Source organism: Oncorhynchus nerka, linkage group LG11 (genome assembly GCF_034236695.1).
Source record: "Oncorhynchus nerka isolate Pitt River linkage group LG11, Oner_Uvic_2.0, whole genome shotgun sequence".
NCBI lineage: Eukaryota > Metazoa > Chordata > Actinopteri > Salmoniformes > Salmonidae > Oncorhynchus > Oncorhynchus nerka.
The window spans coordinates 66,988,616-67,002,431 of record NC_088406.1 but is presented as its reverse complement, the minus strand read 5'-3'; the positions used below and the strand labels follow the sequence as shown (position 1 = coordinate 67,002,431).

Below are 13,816 nucleotides of genomic sequence, written 5' to 3'. Positions count from 1 at the left end.
ACTTTGTTTTGGAGGTGTTCAGAACAAGGTTAAGGGTAGAGAAAGCTTGTTGGACTAAGAAAGCTTTGTTGTAGAGCATTTAACACATAATCCGGGGAGGGGCCAGCTGAGTATAAGACTGTATCATCTGCATATAAATGGATGAGAGAGCTTCCTACTCCCTAAGCTATGTTGTTGATGTAAATTGAGAAGAGCGTGGGGCCTACGATCGAGCCTTGGGGTACTCCCGTGGTGACAGGCAGTGGCTGAAACAACAGATCTTCTGACTTTATGCACTCGTTAACCTGGTTGGGATAGGGGGCAGCATTTTCACGTTTGGATGAAAAGCGTGCCCAGAGTAAACTGTCTGCTACTCAGGCCCAGTTGCTAATATATGCATATTATTGGTAGTTTTGGTAGAAAACACTCTGAAGTTTCTAAAACTGTTTGAATTATGTCTGTGAGTATAACAGAACACATATGGCAGGTGAAAACCTGAGAAAAAAACCGAGCGCTGTACTCAGATTATTTCATGGTTTGCTTTTTCCGTAAAGTTTTTTTGAAATCTGACACAGCGGTTCCATTAAGGAGAAGTATATCTTTAATTCCATGTATAACACTTCTATTTTCATCAACATTTATGATGAGTATTTCTGTAAATTGATGTGGCTCTATGCAAATTCGCCGGATGTTTTCAAAGCACAACATTACTGAACAATAATGCGCCAATGTAAACTGAGAATTTTGGATATAAATATAAACTTTATCGAACAAAACATACATGTATTGTGTAACATGAAGTCCTATGAGTGCCATCTGATGAAGATCATCAAAGGTTAGTGATTCATTTTATCTCTTTCTGCTTTTTGTGACTCCTCTCTTTGGCTGGAAAATGGATGTGTGTTTTTGTGACTAGGCTCTGACCTAACAATATGTTGTGCTTTTGCTGTAAAGCCTTTTTGAAATTGGACACGATGGGTAGATTAACAAGAAGTGAAGCTTTAATTTGGTGTTTTGCACTTGTGAATGTATGAAAGTAAAATATTTCTAAAGATTTTGAATTTTGCGCTCTGCCTTTTCAGCGGATGTGGTCGAGGGGTTCCGCTAGCCCTAACAAGTTAAGGTTGCAGTGACACATCCATAACCTGAGCGGAAACCTGATTGCATACCCGAGAGAATACCTTAGACATCACGAAAGCCAGTCAGTTGATTATTGACAAGTTTTTCTAACATTTTAATAAACAGGGCAAAATAGAAATAGGCCTATAACAGTTAGTATCAGCTTGATCTCCACCTTTAAATAAAGGACAAACTGTGGCTGCCTTCCAAGCAATGGGAACCTCCCCAGAAAGGAGAGACAGGCTTGGCGATGATAGGGGCAGCAACCTTAAAGAAGAAAGGGGAGCTCCTTTAGCACCACGGACTCAGTGACTGCCTGCAGGAAGAAACTTTGTAGCGGGACATCGGGGATATTCGCATTAGAAGGGATGGGAGATGAGGAAATGTTGGACGGGGAAGGAGGCAAGGCTGAGTCAAATAGGAATCCTGACTTAATGATGTGGTGATTAAAAGCTCAGCCATGTGCTTCTTGTCAGTAACAACCTCATCATCAACATTAAGGGACATAGGCAGCTGTGAGGAGGGTTTATTCTCCAGGTCTTTAACCGTTTTCCAGAACTTCTTGGGGTTAGACCCACAGAGAGATAACTGCTCCTTAAAGTAATGAACTTTGGCCTCCGAAAAGCCTGAGTGCACTTATTTTAAATTTGCCTGAACGATAGCCAGTCAGCCTGAGTATGCGTGTGCCAAGCCTTTCGCCAAATGCAATTCTTGAGGTGGAGTAACTCTGCAAAATCACAGTCGAACTAGGGGCTGAATCAAAAAAAAAAAAAAAAAAAAACCTGAACCTGTTTTTAATATTAATTTTCTTTATGGGGTGTATGTTTGTTAACAATACCACTGAAAATATCAAAAAAGAAGGTTGATTCATCTTCAACAGAGGGGATCAAGCTGATTCTATACCATTTTACAGAGGCCAGTTCATGAAGGAAGGCTTGCTCATGAAAGTTTTTTAGCAAGTGTCTATGACGAATCAGGACAGGTCGTTTCACTGAATAGCCATTTCAAACACAGGCTGCAAAACAGTGATCACTAATTACAGAAAACACCAGACTAATGCCTATCAGGATTATTTGTAAGGATAACATTGAGGAGCATAGCCTTTTCTGGGTGTTTGGAGTCATACCTTGTGGGATTGGTAATAATCTGAGAAAGATTTAGGGAGTCCCATTGCTTTAGGACTTGGTCAGGTGGTTTAAGCATGTCCCAGTTTAGGTCACCTAGCAGAAAAATGCAGACTTAGTGTAAGGGGCTAGGAGAGAGATTAGGGCAGGTAGGGTACAGGCCAGTGCCGATGGAGGACGATAGCACCCAGCAACAGTCAACCAAGAGCTATTTGAAAGTTGAATGCTTAAAACCAGCAAATCAAATTGTTCGGGGACAGACTTGGAGAGAACCGAGCACTGAAGGTGATCCTTGGTAAAGATTGCCACTCCCCCACTTTTGGAAGATCTGTCTTGCCGCAAAAGGTTATAACCAGAAAGGTTAACATCAGTATTCAAACACTCTACCGTAACCACGTCTCTGTACCAGTCAAAAGTTTGAACACACCTACTCATTCCAGCGTTTTTCTTTATTTGTACTATTTTCTACATTGTAGAAAGAATAGTGAAGAGATCAGAACTATGAAACAAGGCAGTCACCTGGGGGGGTACGATATTTGTGCGTCTAACTTTCACACATCGTTATTCACGATTCCTTCAGGATTATCTACATTAATGTATTAGTGTTTAGAAACATATTGTATTCTTATTTACAATAAAAGTGACTCCAAAATGACACATTATTTACCATTCATTTCTATTGGCCACAAAATAATCTAAAACACAAGAGAGAGAGAGACTATGTACAAAAAGTGCTGTAATTTCTAAACAGTTCACCCGATATGGATGAAAATACCCTCATATTAAAGCTGACAGTCTGCACAAAGGAAAACTCCACCCAAAAATTATATTTTGGTATTCGGAAAGTATTCAGACCACTTCACTTTTTCCACATTGTGTTACTGTACAACCTTATTCTAAAATTGAGGAGAAAAACATGTTTTATCCATCTATACACAATACTCCACTGGGGGGCAAGACATTTGAATTATTTAGCTCCCAAGAAAAGTGCTCCATTGAAAGGAGTGATTACTGGGGTAGATGTAAATTTTATTTATTGATTTATTTATTTCACCTTTATTTAACCAGGTAAGCAAGTTGAGAACAAGTTCTCATTTACAACTGCGACCTGGCCAAGATAAAGCAAAGCAGTTCGACACATACAACGACACAGAGTTACACATGGAGTAAAACAAACATACAGTCAATAATAAAAACAAGTCTATATACAATGTGAGCAAATTAGGTGAGAAGGGAGGTAAAGGCAAAAAAGGCCATGGTGGCAAAGTAAATACAATATAGCAAGTAAAACACTGGAATGGTAGTTTTGCAATGGAAGAATGTGCAAAGTAGAAATAAAAATAATGGGGTGCAAAGGAGCAAAATAAATAAATAAATTAAATACAGTTGGGAAAGAGGTAGTTGTTTGGGCTAAATTATAGGTGGGCTATGTACAGGTGCAGTAATCTGTAAGATGCTCTGACAGTTGGTGCTTAAAGCTAGTGAGGGAGATAAGTGTTTCCAATTTAAGAGATTTTTGTAGTTCGTTCCAGTCATTGGCAGCAGAGAACTGGAAGGAGAGGCGGCCAAAGAAAGAATTGGTTTTGGGGTGACTAGAGAGATATACCTGCTGGAGCGTGTGCTACAGGTGGGAGATGCTATGGTGACCAGCGAGCTGAGATAAGGGGGACTTTACCTAGCAGGGTCTTGTAGATGACATGGAGCCAGTGGGTTTGGCGACGAGTATGAAGCGAGGGCCAGCCAACGAGAGCGTACAGGTCGCAATGGTGGGTAGTATATGGGGCTTTGGTGACAAAACGGATAGCACTGTGATAGACTGCATCCAATTTGTTGAGTAGGGTATTGGAGGCTATTTTGTAAATGACATCGCCAAAGTCGAGGATTGGTAGGATGGTCAATTTTACAAGGGTATGTTTGGCAGCATGAGTGAAGGATGCTTTGTTGCGAAATAGGAAGCCAATTCTAGATTTAACTTTGGATTGGAGATGTTTGATATGGGTCTGGAAGGAGAGTTTACAGTCTAACCAGACACCTAAGTATTTGTAGTTGTCCACGTATTCTAAGTCAGAGCCGTCCAGAGTAGTGATGTTGGACAGGCGGGTAGGTGCAGGTAGCGATCGGTTGAAGAGCATGCATTTAGTTTTACTTGTATTTAAGAGCAATTGGAGGCCACGGAAGGAGAGTTGTATGGCATTGAAGCTTGCCTGGAGGGTTGTTAACACAGTGTCCAAAGAAGGGCCGGAAGTATACAGAATGGTGTCGTCTGCGTAAAGGTGGATCAGAGACTCACCAGCAGCAAGAGCGACCTCATTGATGTATACAGAGAAGAGAGTCGGTCCAAGAATTGAACCCTGTGGCACCCCCATAGAGACTGCCAGAGGTCCGGACAGCAGACCCTCCGATTTGACACACTGAACTCTATCAGAGAAGTAGTTGGTGAACCAGGCGAGGCAATCATTTGAGAAACCAAGGCTGTCGAGTCTGCCGATGAGGATGTGGTGGTTGACAGAGTCGAAAGCCTTGGCCAGATCAATGAATACGGCTGCACAGTAATGTTTCTTATCGATGGCGGTTAAGATATCGTTTAGGACCTTGAGCGTGGCTGAGGTGCACCCATGACCAGCTCTGAAACCAGATTGCATAGCAGAGAAGGTATGGTGAGATTCGAAATGGTCGGTAATCTGTTTGTTGACTTGGCTTTCGAAGACCTTGAAAGGCATGGTAGGATAGATATAGGTCTGTAGCAGTTTGGGTCAAGAGTGTCCCCCCCTTTGAAGAGGGGGATGACTGCAGCTGCTTTCCAATCTTTGGGAATCTCAGATGACACGAAAGAGAGGTTGAACAGGCTAGTAATAGGGGTGGCAACAATTTCGGCAGATAATTTTAGAAAGAAAGGGTCCAGATTGTCTAGCCCGGCTGATTTGTAGGGGTCCAGATTTTTCAGCTCTTTCAGAACTTCAGCTGAATGGATTTGGGAGAAGGAGAAATGGGGAAGGCTTGGGCGAGTTGCTGTTGGGGGTGCAGTGCTGTTGACCGGGGTAGGAGTTGCCAGGTGGAAAGCATGGCCAGCCGTAGAAAAATGCTTATTGAAATTCTCAATTATGGTGGATTTATCAGTGGTGACAGTGTTTCCTATCTTCAGAGCAGTGGGCAGCTGGGAGGAGGTGTTCTTATTCTCCATGGACTTTACAGTGTCCCAGAACTTTTTAGAGTTAGTGTTGCAGGAAGCAAATTTCTGCTTGAAAAAGCTAGCCTTGGCTTTTCTAACTGCCTGTGTATAACGGTTTCTAGCTTCCCTGAACAGCTGCATATCACGGGGCTGTTCGATGCTAATGCAGAACGCCATAGGATGTTTTTGTGTTGGTTAAGGGCAGTCAGGTCTGGGGAGAACCAAGGGCTATATCTGTTCCTGGTTCTAATTTTCTTGAATGGGGCATGTTTATTTAAGATTGTTAGGAAGGCATTTTTAAAAAATATCCAGGCATCCTCTACTGACGGGATGAGATCAATATCCTTCCAGGACACCCCGGCCAGGTCGATTAGAAAGGCCTGCTCGCTGAAGTGTTTCAGGGAACGTTTTACAGTGATGAGTGGAGGTCGTTTGACCGCTGACCCATTACGGATGCAGGCAATGAGGCAGTGATCGCTGAGATCTTGGTTGAAGACAGCAGAGGTGTATTTAGAGGGGAAGTTGGTTAGGATGATATCTATGAGGGTGCCCGTGTTTAAGGCTTTGGGGGTACCTGGTAGGTTCATTGATAATTTGTGTGAGATTGAGGGCATCAAGTTTAGATTGTAGGATGGCTGGGGTGTTAAGCATGTTCCAGTTTAGGTCGCCTAGCAGCACGAGCTCTGAAGATAGATGGGGGCAATCAGTTCACATATGGTGTCCAGAGCACAGCTGGGAGCAGAGGGTGGTCTATAGCAGGCGGCAACGGTGAGAGACTTGTTTTTAGAGAGGTGGATTTTAAAAGTAGAAGTTCAAATTGTGTGGGTACAGACCTGGATAGTAGGACAGAACTCTGCAGGCTATCTTTGCAGTAGATTGCAACACCGCCCCCTTTGGCAGTTCTATCTTGTCTGAAAATGTTGTAGTTTGGAATTAAAATTTCTGAATTTTGGTGGTCTTCCTAAGCCAGGATTCAGACACAGCTAGAACATCCGGGTTGGCAGAGTGTGCTAAAGCAGTGAAAAGAACAAACTTAGGGAGGAGGCTTCTAATGTTAACATGCATGAAACCAAGGCTATTACGGTTACAGAAGTCATCAAAAGAGAGCGCCTGGGGAATAGGAGTGGAGCTAGGCACTGCAGGGCCTGGATTCACCTCTACATCGCCAGAGGAACATAGGAGGAGAAGAATAAGGGTACGGCTAAAAGCAATAAGAATTGGTCGTCTAGAACAGAGAGTAAAAGGAGGTTTCTGGGGGCGATAAAATAGCATCAAGGTATAATGTACAGACAAAGGTATGGTAGGATGTGAATACAGTGGAGGTAAACCTAGGTATTGAGTGATGAAGAGAGAGATATTGTCTCTAGAAACATCATTGAAACCAGGAGATGTCATTGCATGTGTGGGTGGTGGAACTAATAAGTTGGATAAGGTATAGTGAGCAGGACTAGAGGCTCTACAGTGAAATAAGCCAATAAACACTAACCAGAACAGCAATGGACAAGACATATTGACATTAAGGAGAGGCATCCTTAGTCGAGTGATCAAAAGGGTCCAGGGAGTGGAGAGGTTGGTTTGGGGGTCACGGCGATTTAGACAGCTAGCCAGGACATCGGTAGCAAGCTAGCATAGGATGGAGGTCTGTTGTTAGCCACCTCTTGCGTTCCGTCAGTAGATTAGTGGAGTTCCGTGTTGTAGAGGGGATTAGTCCAAATCACACAACAACAAAAAATAAAAACAATAGATATAGTTATAGAGGCCCAAGAAGAAACATAATAATAATAAAAATAAATAAATTGTCCGATTGTCTATTCTGAGAGCATCCGGTAAGACAGCTAACGGTTAGCAGGCCGCAGATGGGCATTCAGGTAACGTCGCGACGGAGGAGCCAGCCGGATCTCCTTCGGGTAGATAACGTCGGCAGTCCAGTTGTGAAGGCCCGGAGGGGCTCCGTGTAGGCAGTAAAACGGGTCCGGATAGGTGACTGCAGCCCAGGAGTGATTGACGGAGCTCAGGAGTGGTTGACGGAGCTGGCTAGCTCCGGAGTAATTGATGTTTGCTCCGGAATCGACGAAAGCAGATAGACACACGGATAGCAGCCAGCTAGCTGTGAGATCCGGGAGTGAATGTCCAGAGAGCAGTTGAAATCCAGGGACATGGAGAGAAAAAAATCGGTCCGGTATGTTCCGTTCCGAGCCGCGCTGCGCCGTACAAAACTGGCGATAGATTTTCGAGTTAAAGGATAGCTGATGACCACAAACCGTGGTTAGCTGAATACGAACGAGTTGCCAGTAAATAAGCTAACTAGCTTCTGATTAGCTTCTGGCTAGCTTCTGGCTAGCTTCTTGGAGTTTCTGGCTAGCTGTAATGTAAAAGTTGACCAACTGAATGGGAAGATTCCCGGTGTTTGTGATGCTCGTTTTTTTTGGTGCGATGCAAACAGGGTGGCGAGAGTGGTGAAACAAAAGAGTCATTATCTGTTCTTTTAGAGTTTTGATGTTGAGTCTTTGCCCGACATAGTGATGTTAGAATATAAGTTATCCTGTAGGCGCTTTTGTGCCGAATACATTACGTTGTTACAGGTGTCAAGCTTATGGGCATGTGGCAGCAGTGTGTAGGAGGGAAGTTCATACAGTAGGTGTGAGAAGTGTGCAGAAGGGCATGAGACAAAGGAATGTGTAGTATTAGGGAAAGTAGTGGTATGTGTCAATTGTAGGGGTGCCCATGGGGCTGGGGATCAGAAATGCCCCGTGCGAGAGAGGCAGATTGAGGTTTCCAGGGTAGAGTAATGCAGAAGCTGTAATATGCTGAGGCAGTGAAGAAAGTAGAGGAAGATGGGTCAAGGGGGAGGGATCCTGAGAGGAGTGGTGTGAGTAGTACATATGTACCAGTAGAGGGATAGGCCAACAAGTGATATGTTTCAGTAAGAATAGATTTTTAACAATGGTTATCAACTGTACTGCAGGGATGGAATGTAAGTCACAGAAAATGGAGGTTGTGGTGGCAGCTGCAGAGGTATTTGTGAGTGGGAGACTTGACATCAGAAGAGTTACAGGGTGTGTTAAGTGGTGGTGTCCCATCCTTTCAGGTTGTTGGCCTGAGGTAGGATTAAATAGTGGAGTAGGGTGGTGTTAATATTTTTGTGAGTGTAGTGTCAGGGTATTTGTTTTATTGTTTAAAGCAAAGTATAAGGGAATTGCACTCCAGTCTAGTAGGTGGCGGAAATGCAACATATTGGATGCCAACCGCCGTTAAACCTCATCGAAGAAGAAATATCAGCGGGTACGTTGATATTTTGGCAACCTTTGCACTTCGACGCCAACCTATAACGTTTCTCTATGTAAAAGGAAGTGAACAGTGACTAAGAACAATTCCCACGCTAGCGTTTACTGTTGTGATTATTTTAACTACACAGCATCATATACCTACGCCATGTAGTCTTTAATTCGCGTTGGAGATAGGACTCGGTTGATAGACGTTATATAGGTAACGCAAACTGCTAACAATGGCTGACTATGGTTTTTCACACTCAAATAGCCTCCATCATGGAGGTGCTAGCGAATGCAGCCGTGGCAGAGATTTGTAAACTCGTAGACGACGACTATGCAGTGTTTCGTTTGGAAATTTCTGAAAGCCAGAAACAAAACAAGGCATTGCGGAGGAAATTACAGATTCAGGAACTGAAGGTGGCACGGGAGCGCGCAGACAGGACAATGCGAGAGCGCGTCCTCGACAGTCGTCCCAGTAGTGTCAAGATCCTCGACCAATTCAGAGGAATGGGAAGAGGTACTTCTCGCAAAAAGCGTAGACTGCGCGGCCTGTCGCTGTTCATAAATGCTGTAGCACAGAATTCGGTCTTGGTCAGATTTAGGATAGTATGCAATATTTTCGCTGAATACTTAGCTAACTTGCGCAAAGACACTCATATTCAAACCAGATTCTTGATTTACTCCATTTCCTATTTACTCAATGAAAACAATGTGATGCATGGAACATAACACATCAATGAATAGATAGTATATCAATAAGTTATGAGAAGTGTTACCTTGTATCCTTGCCAATTCTAGACAGTGTTTAAACTGTCAATAGTGTGAATATACTGTTGAGTATTGACAGTAGCTAATCTAACCACCTCTTCTCCCCAATCACTCTCAGGTGGCAGACATCTCACTGGAGGCCACAGGAGCTTTGTGAAGCCAGCGGGACACAATACATGGAGAGATGACCAACCAATCACTGTTCATGAGGGGAGTGGAACCTCAACCCAGCATTTTATCATGATAGAGGTTAGTTTAATAGTGTTGCATTACAAATTACAGTTACTTTGTAAATCAAATGTGTCCCGTTTGTTTCAGAAAGGCTCCCCTCAGCTATTCACTTCAGCTATCTGCCTTAGGGGAACTTGAGAGACTTCCCTACAACATTATCCAATACGCCATGGTTCCTTGTTTTGTAGATTGAAAATTTGCTTGAAATGTGTGTGTGTATATATATATATATTAAAATGTATGTGTTTCCAAGGTAATGTACTTACCATATGCCGGTTTTCAACGTATCTGACGACCAAGAAGAAGCATAAAGCCGAAACGTTAATCATTAAATGTTTAGCTTTTTTTTTTTTGTACTGGCTGGCAATGTTCAGTAAAAAAGGTCCAGTGTAATCTAATATAAAGGTTTTTATCGTCCTGTGAGTCCAACTTGAGCAGGCATGCTAACAGGGTTGCTGAGTTGTAGTTCAAATGAGACTTTAATAACTTATTCTTATTTGTTGAGTGTTAAATATTTAGATAAAAGGCATCTCAATACACAAATACGAATATAATTGTATCTTCAAAAAGTATTCACAGCTCTTGACTTTTTCCACATTTTGTTATGTTACTGCCTGAATTGAACATGTATTCAATTTAAATGTTGTCACTGATCTCCACACAATACCTCATAATGTCAAAGTGGAATTTTGTTTGTAGAACAATTTAGAAATGAATACAAAATGAAAATCTGAAATGTATTGAGTCACATTTTCAACCCTTTTGTTATGGCAAGTCTAAAGTTTAGGAGTACAAATCTGCTTAACAAATCGCATAATATGTTGCATGGACTTATTCTGTATTCAATAAGAGGTTAACATGATTTTTGAATAACTAGCCCATTTCTATACCCCACACATACAATTATCTGTAAGGTCCCTCAATTGAGCAGTGAATTTCAAGCAGATATTCAACCACAAAGACCAGGTAGGTTTTTCCATGCCTCGCAAAGAAGGGCACCTTTGAGCATGGTGAAGTAATTAATTAGGCTATAGATGGTGTATCAATACACCCAGTCACTACAAAGATACAGGCATCCTTCCTAACTCAGTTGCCGGAGAGGAATGAAATTGCTCAGGGTTTCACCATCAGGCCAATGGTGATTTTAAAACGGTTACAGAGTTTAATGGCTGTGATAGGAGAAATCTGGGGATGGCTCAACAACATTGTAGTTAGTCCACAATACTAACGTAAATGACTGAGTGAAAATAAGAAAGCCTATACAGAATAAAAATATAACAAAACATGCATCCTGTTTGCAATAAGGCACTTCGGAAAGTATTCAGACCTCTTGACTTTTTCCACATTTTGTTAGGTTACAGCCTTATTCTAAAATTGATTGAATCGGTTTTTCCCCCTCAGTCTACACACAATACCCCATAATGACAAAGCAAAAACAATTTCAGACATTTTTGCTAATTTATCAAATTTCAACTGATATGTAAATGTGATAAGTATTCAGACCCTTTACTCAGTACTTTGTTGAAGCACCTTTGGCAGCGATGACAGCTGTGAGTCTTCTCGGGTATGACGCTACAAGCTTGGCACACCTGTATTTGAGGAGTTTCTCACATTCCTCTCTGTAGTTCCTCTCAAGCTCTGTCAGGTTGGATGGGAACATTGCTGCACAGCTATTTTCAGTTCTCTCCAGAGATATTCGATCGGGTTCTGGCTGGGCCACTCAAGGACATTGAGACTTGTCCCGAAGCTACTCCTGTGTTGTCTTGGCTGTGTGCTTAGGGTTGTTGTCATGTTGGTAGGTGAACCTTCGCCCTAGTTGGAGGTCCTAAGCACTCTGGAGCAGGTTTTCATCAAGGATCTCTCTGTACTTTGCTCCGTTCATCTTTCCCTAGATCCTAACTACTCTCCCAGTCCCTGCCGCTGAAAAACATCCCCACAGCAAGATGCTGCCATCACCATGCTTCACCGTAAGGATGGTGCCAGGTTTCCTCTCAAAGTGACGCTTGGCATTCAGGCCAACAAGTTTAATCTTGGTTTCATCTGACCAGAGAATCTTGTTTCTCATGGTCTGAGCGTCGTTAGGTGCCTTTTGTCAAACTCCAAGTGGGCCTCCCTGACCAAGGCCCTTCTTCTCCAATTGCTCAGTTTTGCCCGGGCGGCCAACTCTTGGTGGTTGGACGAGTCTTGGTGGTTCCAAACTTCTTCCATTTAAGAATGATCGGGCCACTGTGTTCTTGGGGACCTTCAATGCTGCAGAAATGTTTTGGTACCCTTCCCCAGATCTGTGCCTCGACACAATCCTGTCTCCGAGCTCTACGGCAATTCCTTCAACTTCATTGCTTGATGTTTGCTCTGACATGCACTGTCAACTGTGGGACCTTCTATAGACAGGTGTGTGCCTTTCCAAATCATGTACAATCAATTTTATTTACTACAGGTGCACTCCAATCAAGTTATAGAAACATCAAGGATGATCAATGGAAACAGGATGCACCTGAACTCAATTTCGAGTCTCAAAGCAAAGAGTCTGAATACTTATGTAAATAAGGTATTTATAAAAACCTGTTCTCACTTTGTCATTATAGGGTATTGTGTGTAGATTGATGAAAAATGATTTTTTTTAAATACGGCTATAATGTAACAAAATGTGGAAAAAGTCAAGGGGTCGAAATACTTTCCGAAGGCACTGTAAATATGAAAAAAAAACTGTGGCAAAGAAATTAAAGCTTTCAATTCAGGACATAAAGTTATGTTTGGGGCAAACACACATCACTGAGTGCCGTTCATATTTTCAAGCATGGTGGTGGCTGCATCATGTTTTGGGTATGCTTGTCATCGGCAAAGACTAGGGAGTTTTTTAGGATAAAAGGTAACGGTATAGAGCTAAGCACAGGCAAAAACCTAGCGAAAAATCTGGTTCAGTCTGCTTTCCAACAGACAATGGGAGACAAATTCAGCTTTCAGCAGGACAATAACCTAAAACAAGGCCAAATATACATTGGAGTTGCTTAGCAAGATGACATTGAATGTTCCTAAGTGGCCTAGTTACTGTTTTGACTTAAATTGGCTTGAAAATCTATGGCAAGAATTGAAAATGGCTGTCTAGAAAGGATCAACAACCAGCTTGACAGCTTGAAGAATTAAAAAAAGAATAATGTGCAAATATTGTACAATCAATCCAGGTGTGCAAAGCTCTAATAGACTTACCCAGAAAGACTCACAGCTGTAACCGCTGACAAAGGTGATTCTAACATGTATTGTTTAATGGGTGTGAATACTTTTGTATATGAGATTTCTGTATTTCATTTTCAATAAATTTGCTAACATTTAAAAAAATATGTTTTCACTTTGTCATTATGGAGTATTGTGTTTTCAGTGGCTTGCAAAAGTATTCACCTCCCTTGGCATTTTTCCTATTTTGTTTCCTTACAACCTGGAATTAAAGTGGATTTTTGGGGGGTTTGTATCATTTGATTAACACAACAACACTTAAGATGCAAAATAGTTTTTATTGTTTAACAAATAAAGAAATAAGACAAAACTTGTGTGCATTACTATTCACCCCCACCCCCAAAGCTGCAAGTATCTTGGGGTATGTCTCTATAAGCTTGGCAGATCTAGCCACTGGGATCTTTGCCCATTCTTCAAGGAAAAACTGCTCCAGCTCCTTCAAGTTGGATGGGCTCTGCTGGTGTACAGCAATCTTTAAGTCATACCACAGATTCTCAATTGGATTGAGGTCTGGGTTTGACTAGGCCATTCCAAGACATGGAAATGTTTCCCCTTAAACCACTCGAGTGTTGCTTTAGTGTAACAGTCTTGCTTCCGTCCCTCTCCTCGCCCCAACCTGGGCTCGAACCAGGGACCCTCTGAACACAACAGCAGCCACCCTCGAAGCATCGTTACCCATTGCGCTACAAAAGCCGCGTGCTTGCAGAGCAAGGGGAACAACTACTTCAAGGTCTGGGTAAGTGACTTCACATCGGTTACACTCACCCCCCTTTTGACCTCATCCTTTTCCGCAGCAACCAGTGATCCGGGTCAACAGCATCAATGTAACAGTATTGCTTCCGTCCCTCTCGCCCCTACCTGGGCTCGAACCAGGGACCCTCTGCACACAGACAACAGTCACCCTCGAAGCATCGTTACCCATCGTG

General features: G+C 42.5%; 1 protein-coding gene across 4 annotated transcripts in view; it reads left to right on the top strand.

Moving 5' to 3' along the window:
- Positions 1–13,816, top strand: part of LOC115137417 (uncharacterized) — a 32,065-nt gene that overhangs the window by 15,421 nt on the left and 2,828 nt on the right. Inside the window, exons 9-10 of one of the 4 annotated variants that reach the window (XR_010465155.1) lie at positions 9,547–9,677; positions 9,913–13,200. The exons of 1 other annotated variant lie outside the window; for it this stretch is intronic. The gene's annotated coding sequence lies outside the window, so the exon portion shown is untranslated. Of the gene's footprint in view, positions 1–9,546; positions 13,201–13,816 lie in introns of those variants that run through there. 2 more of the 4 variants (XR_010465154.1, XR_010465153.1) reach the window with 2 other exon arrangements.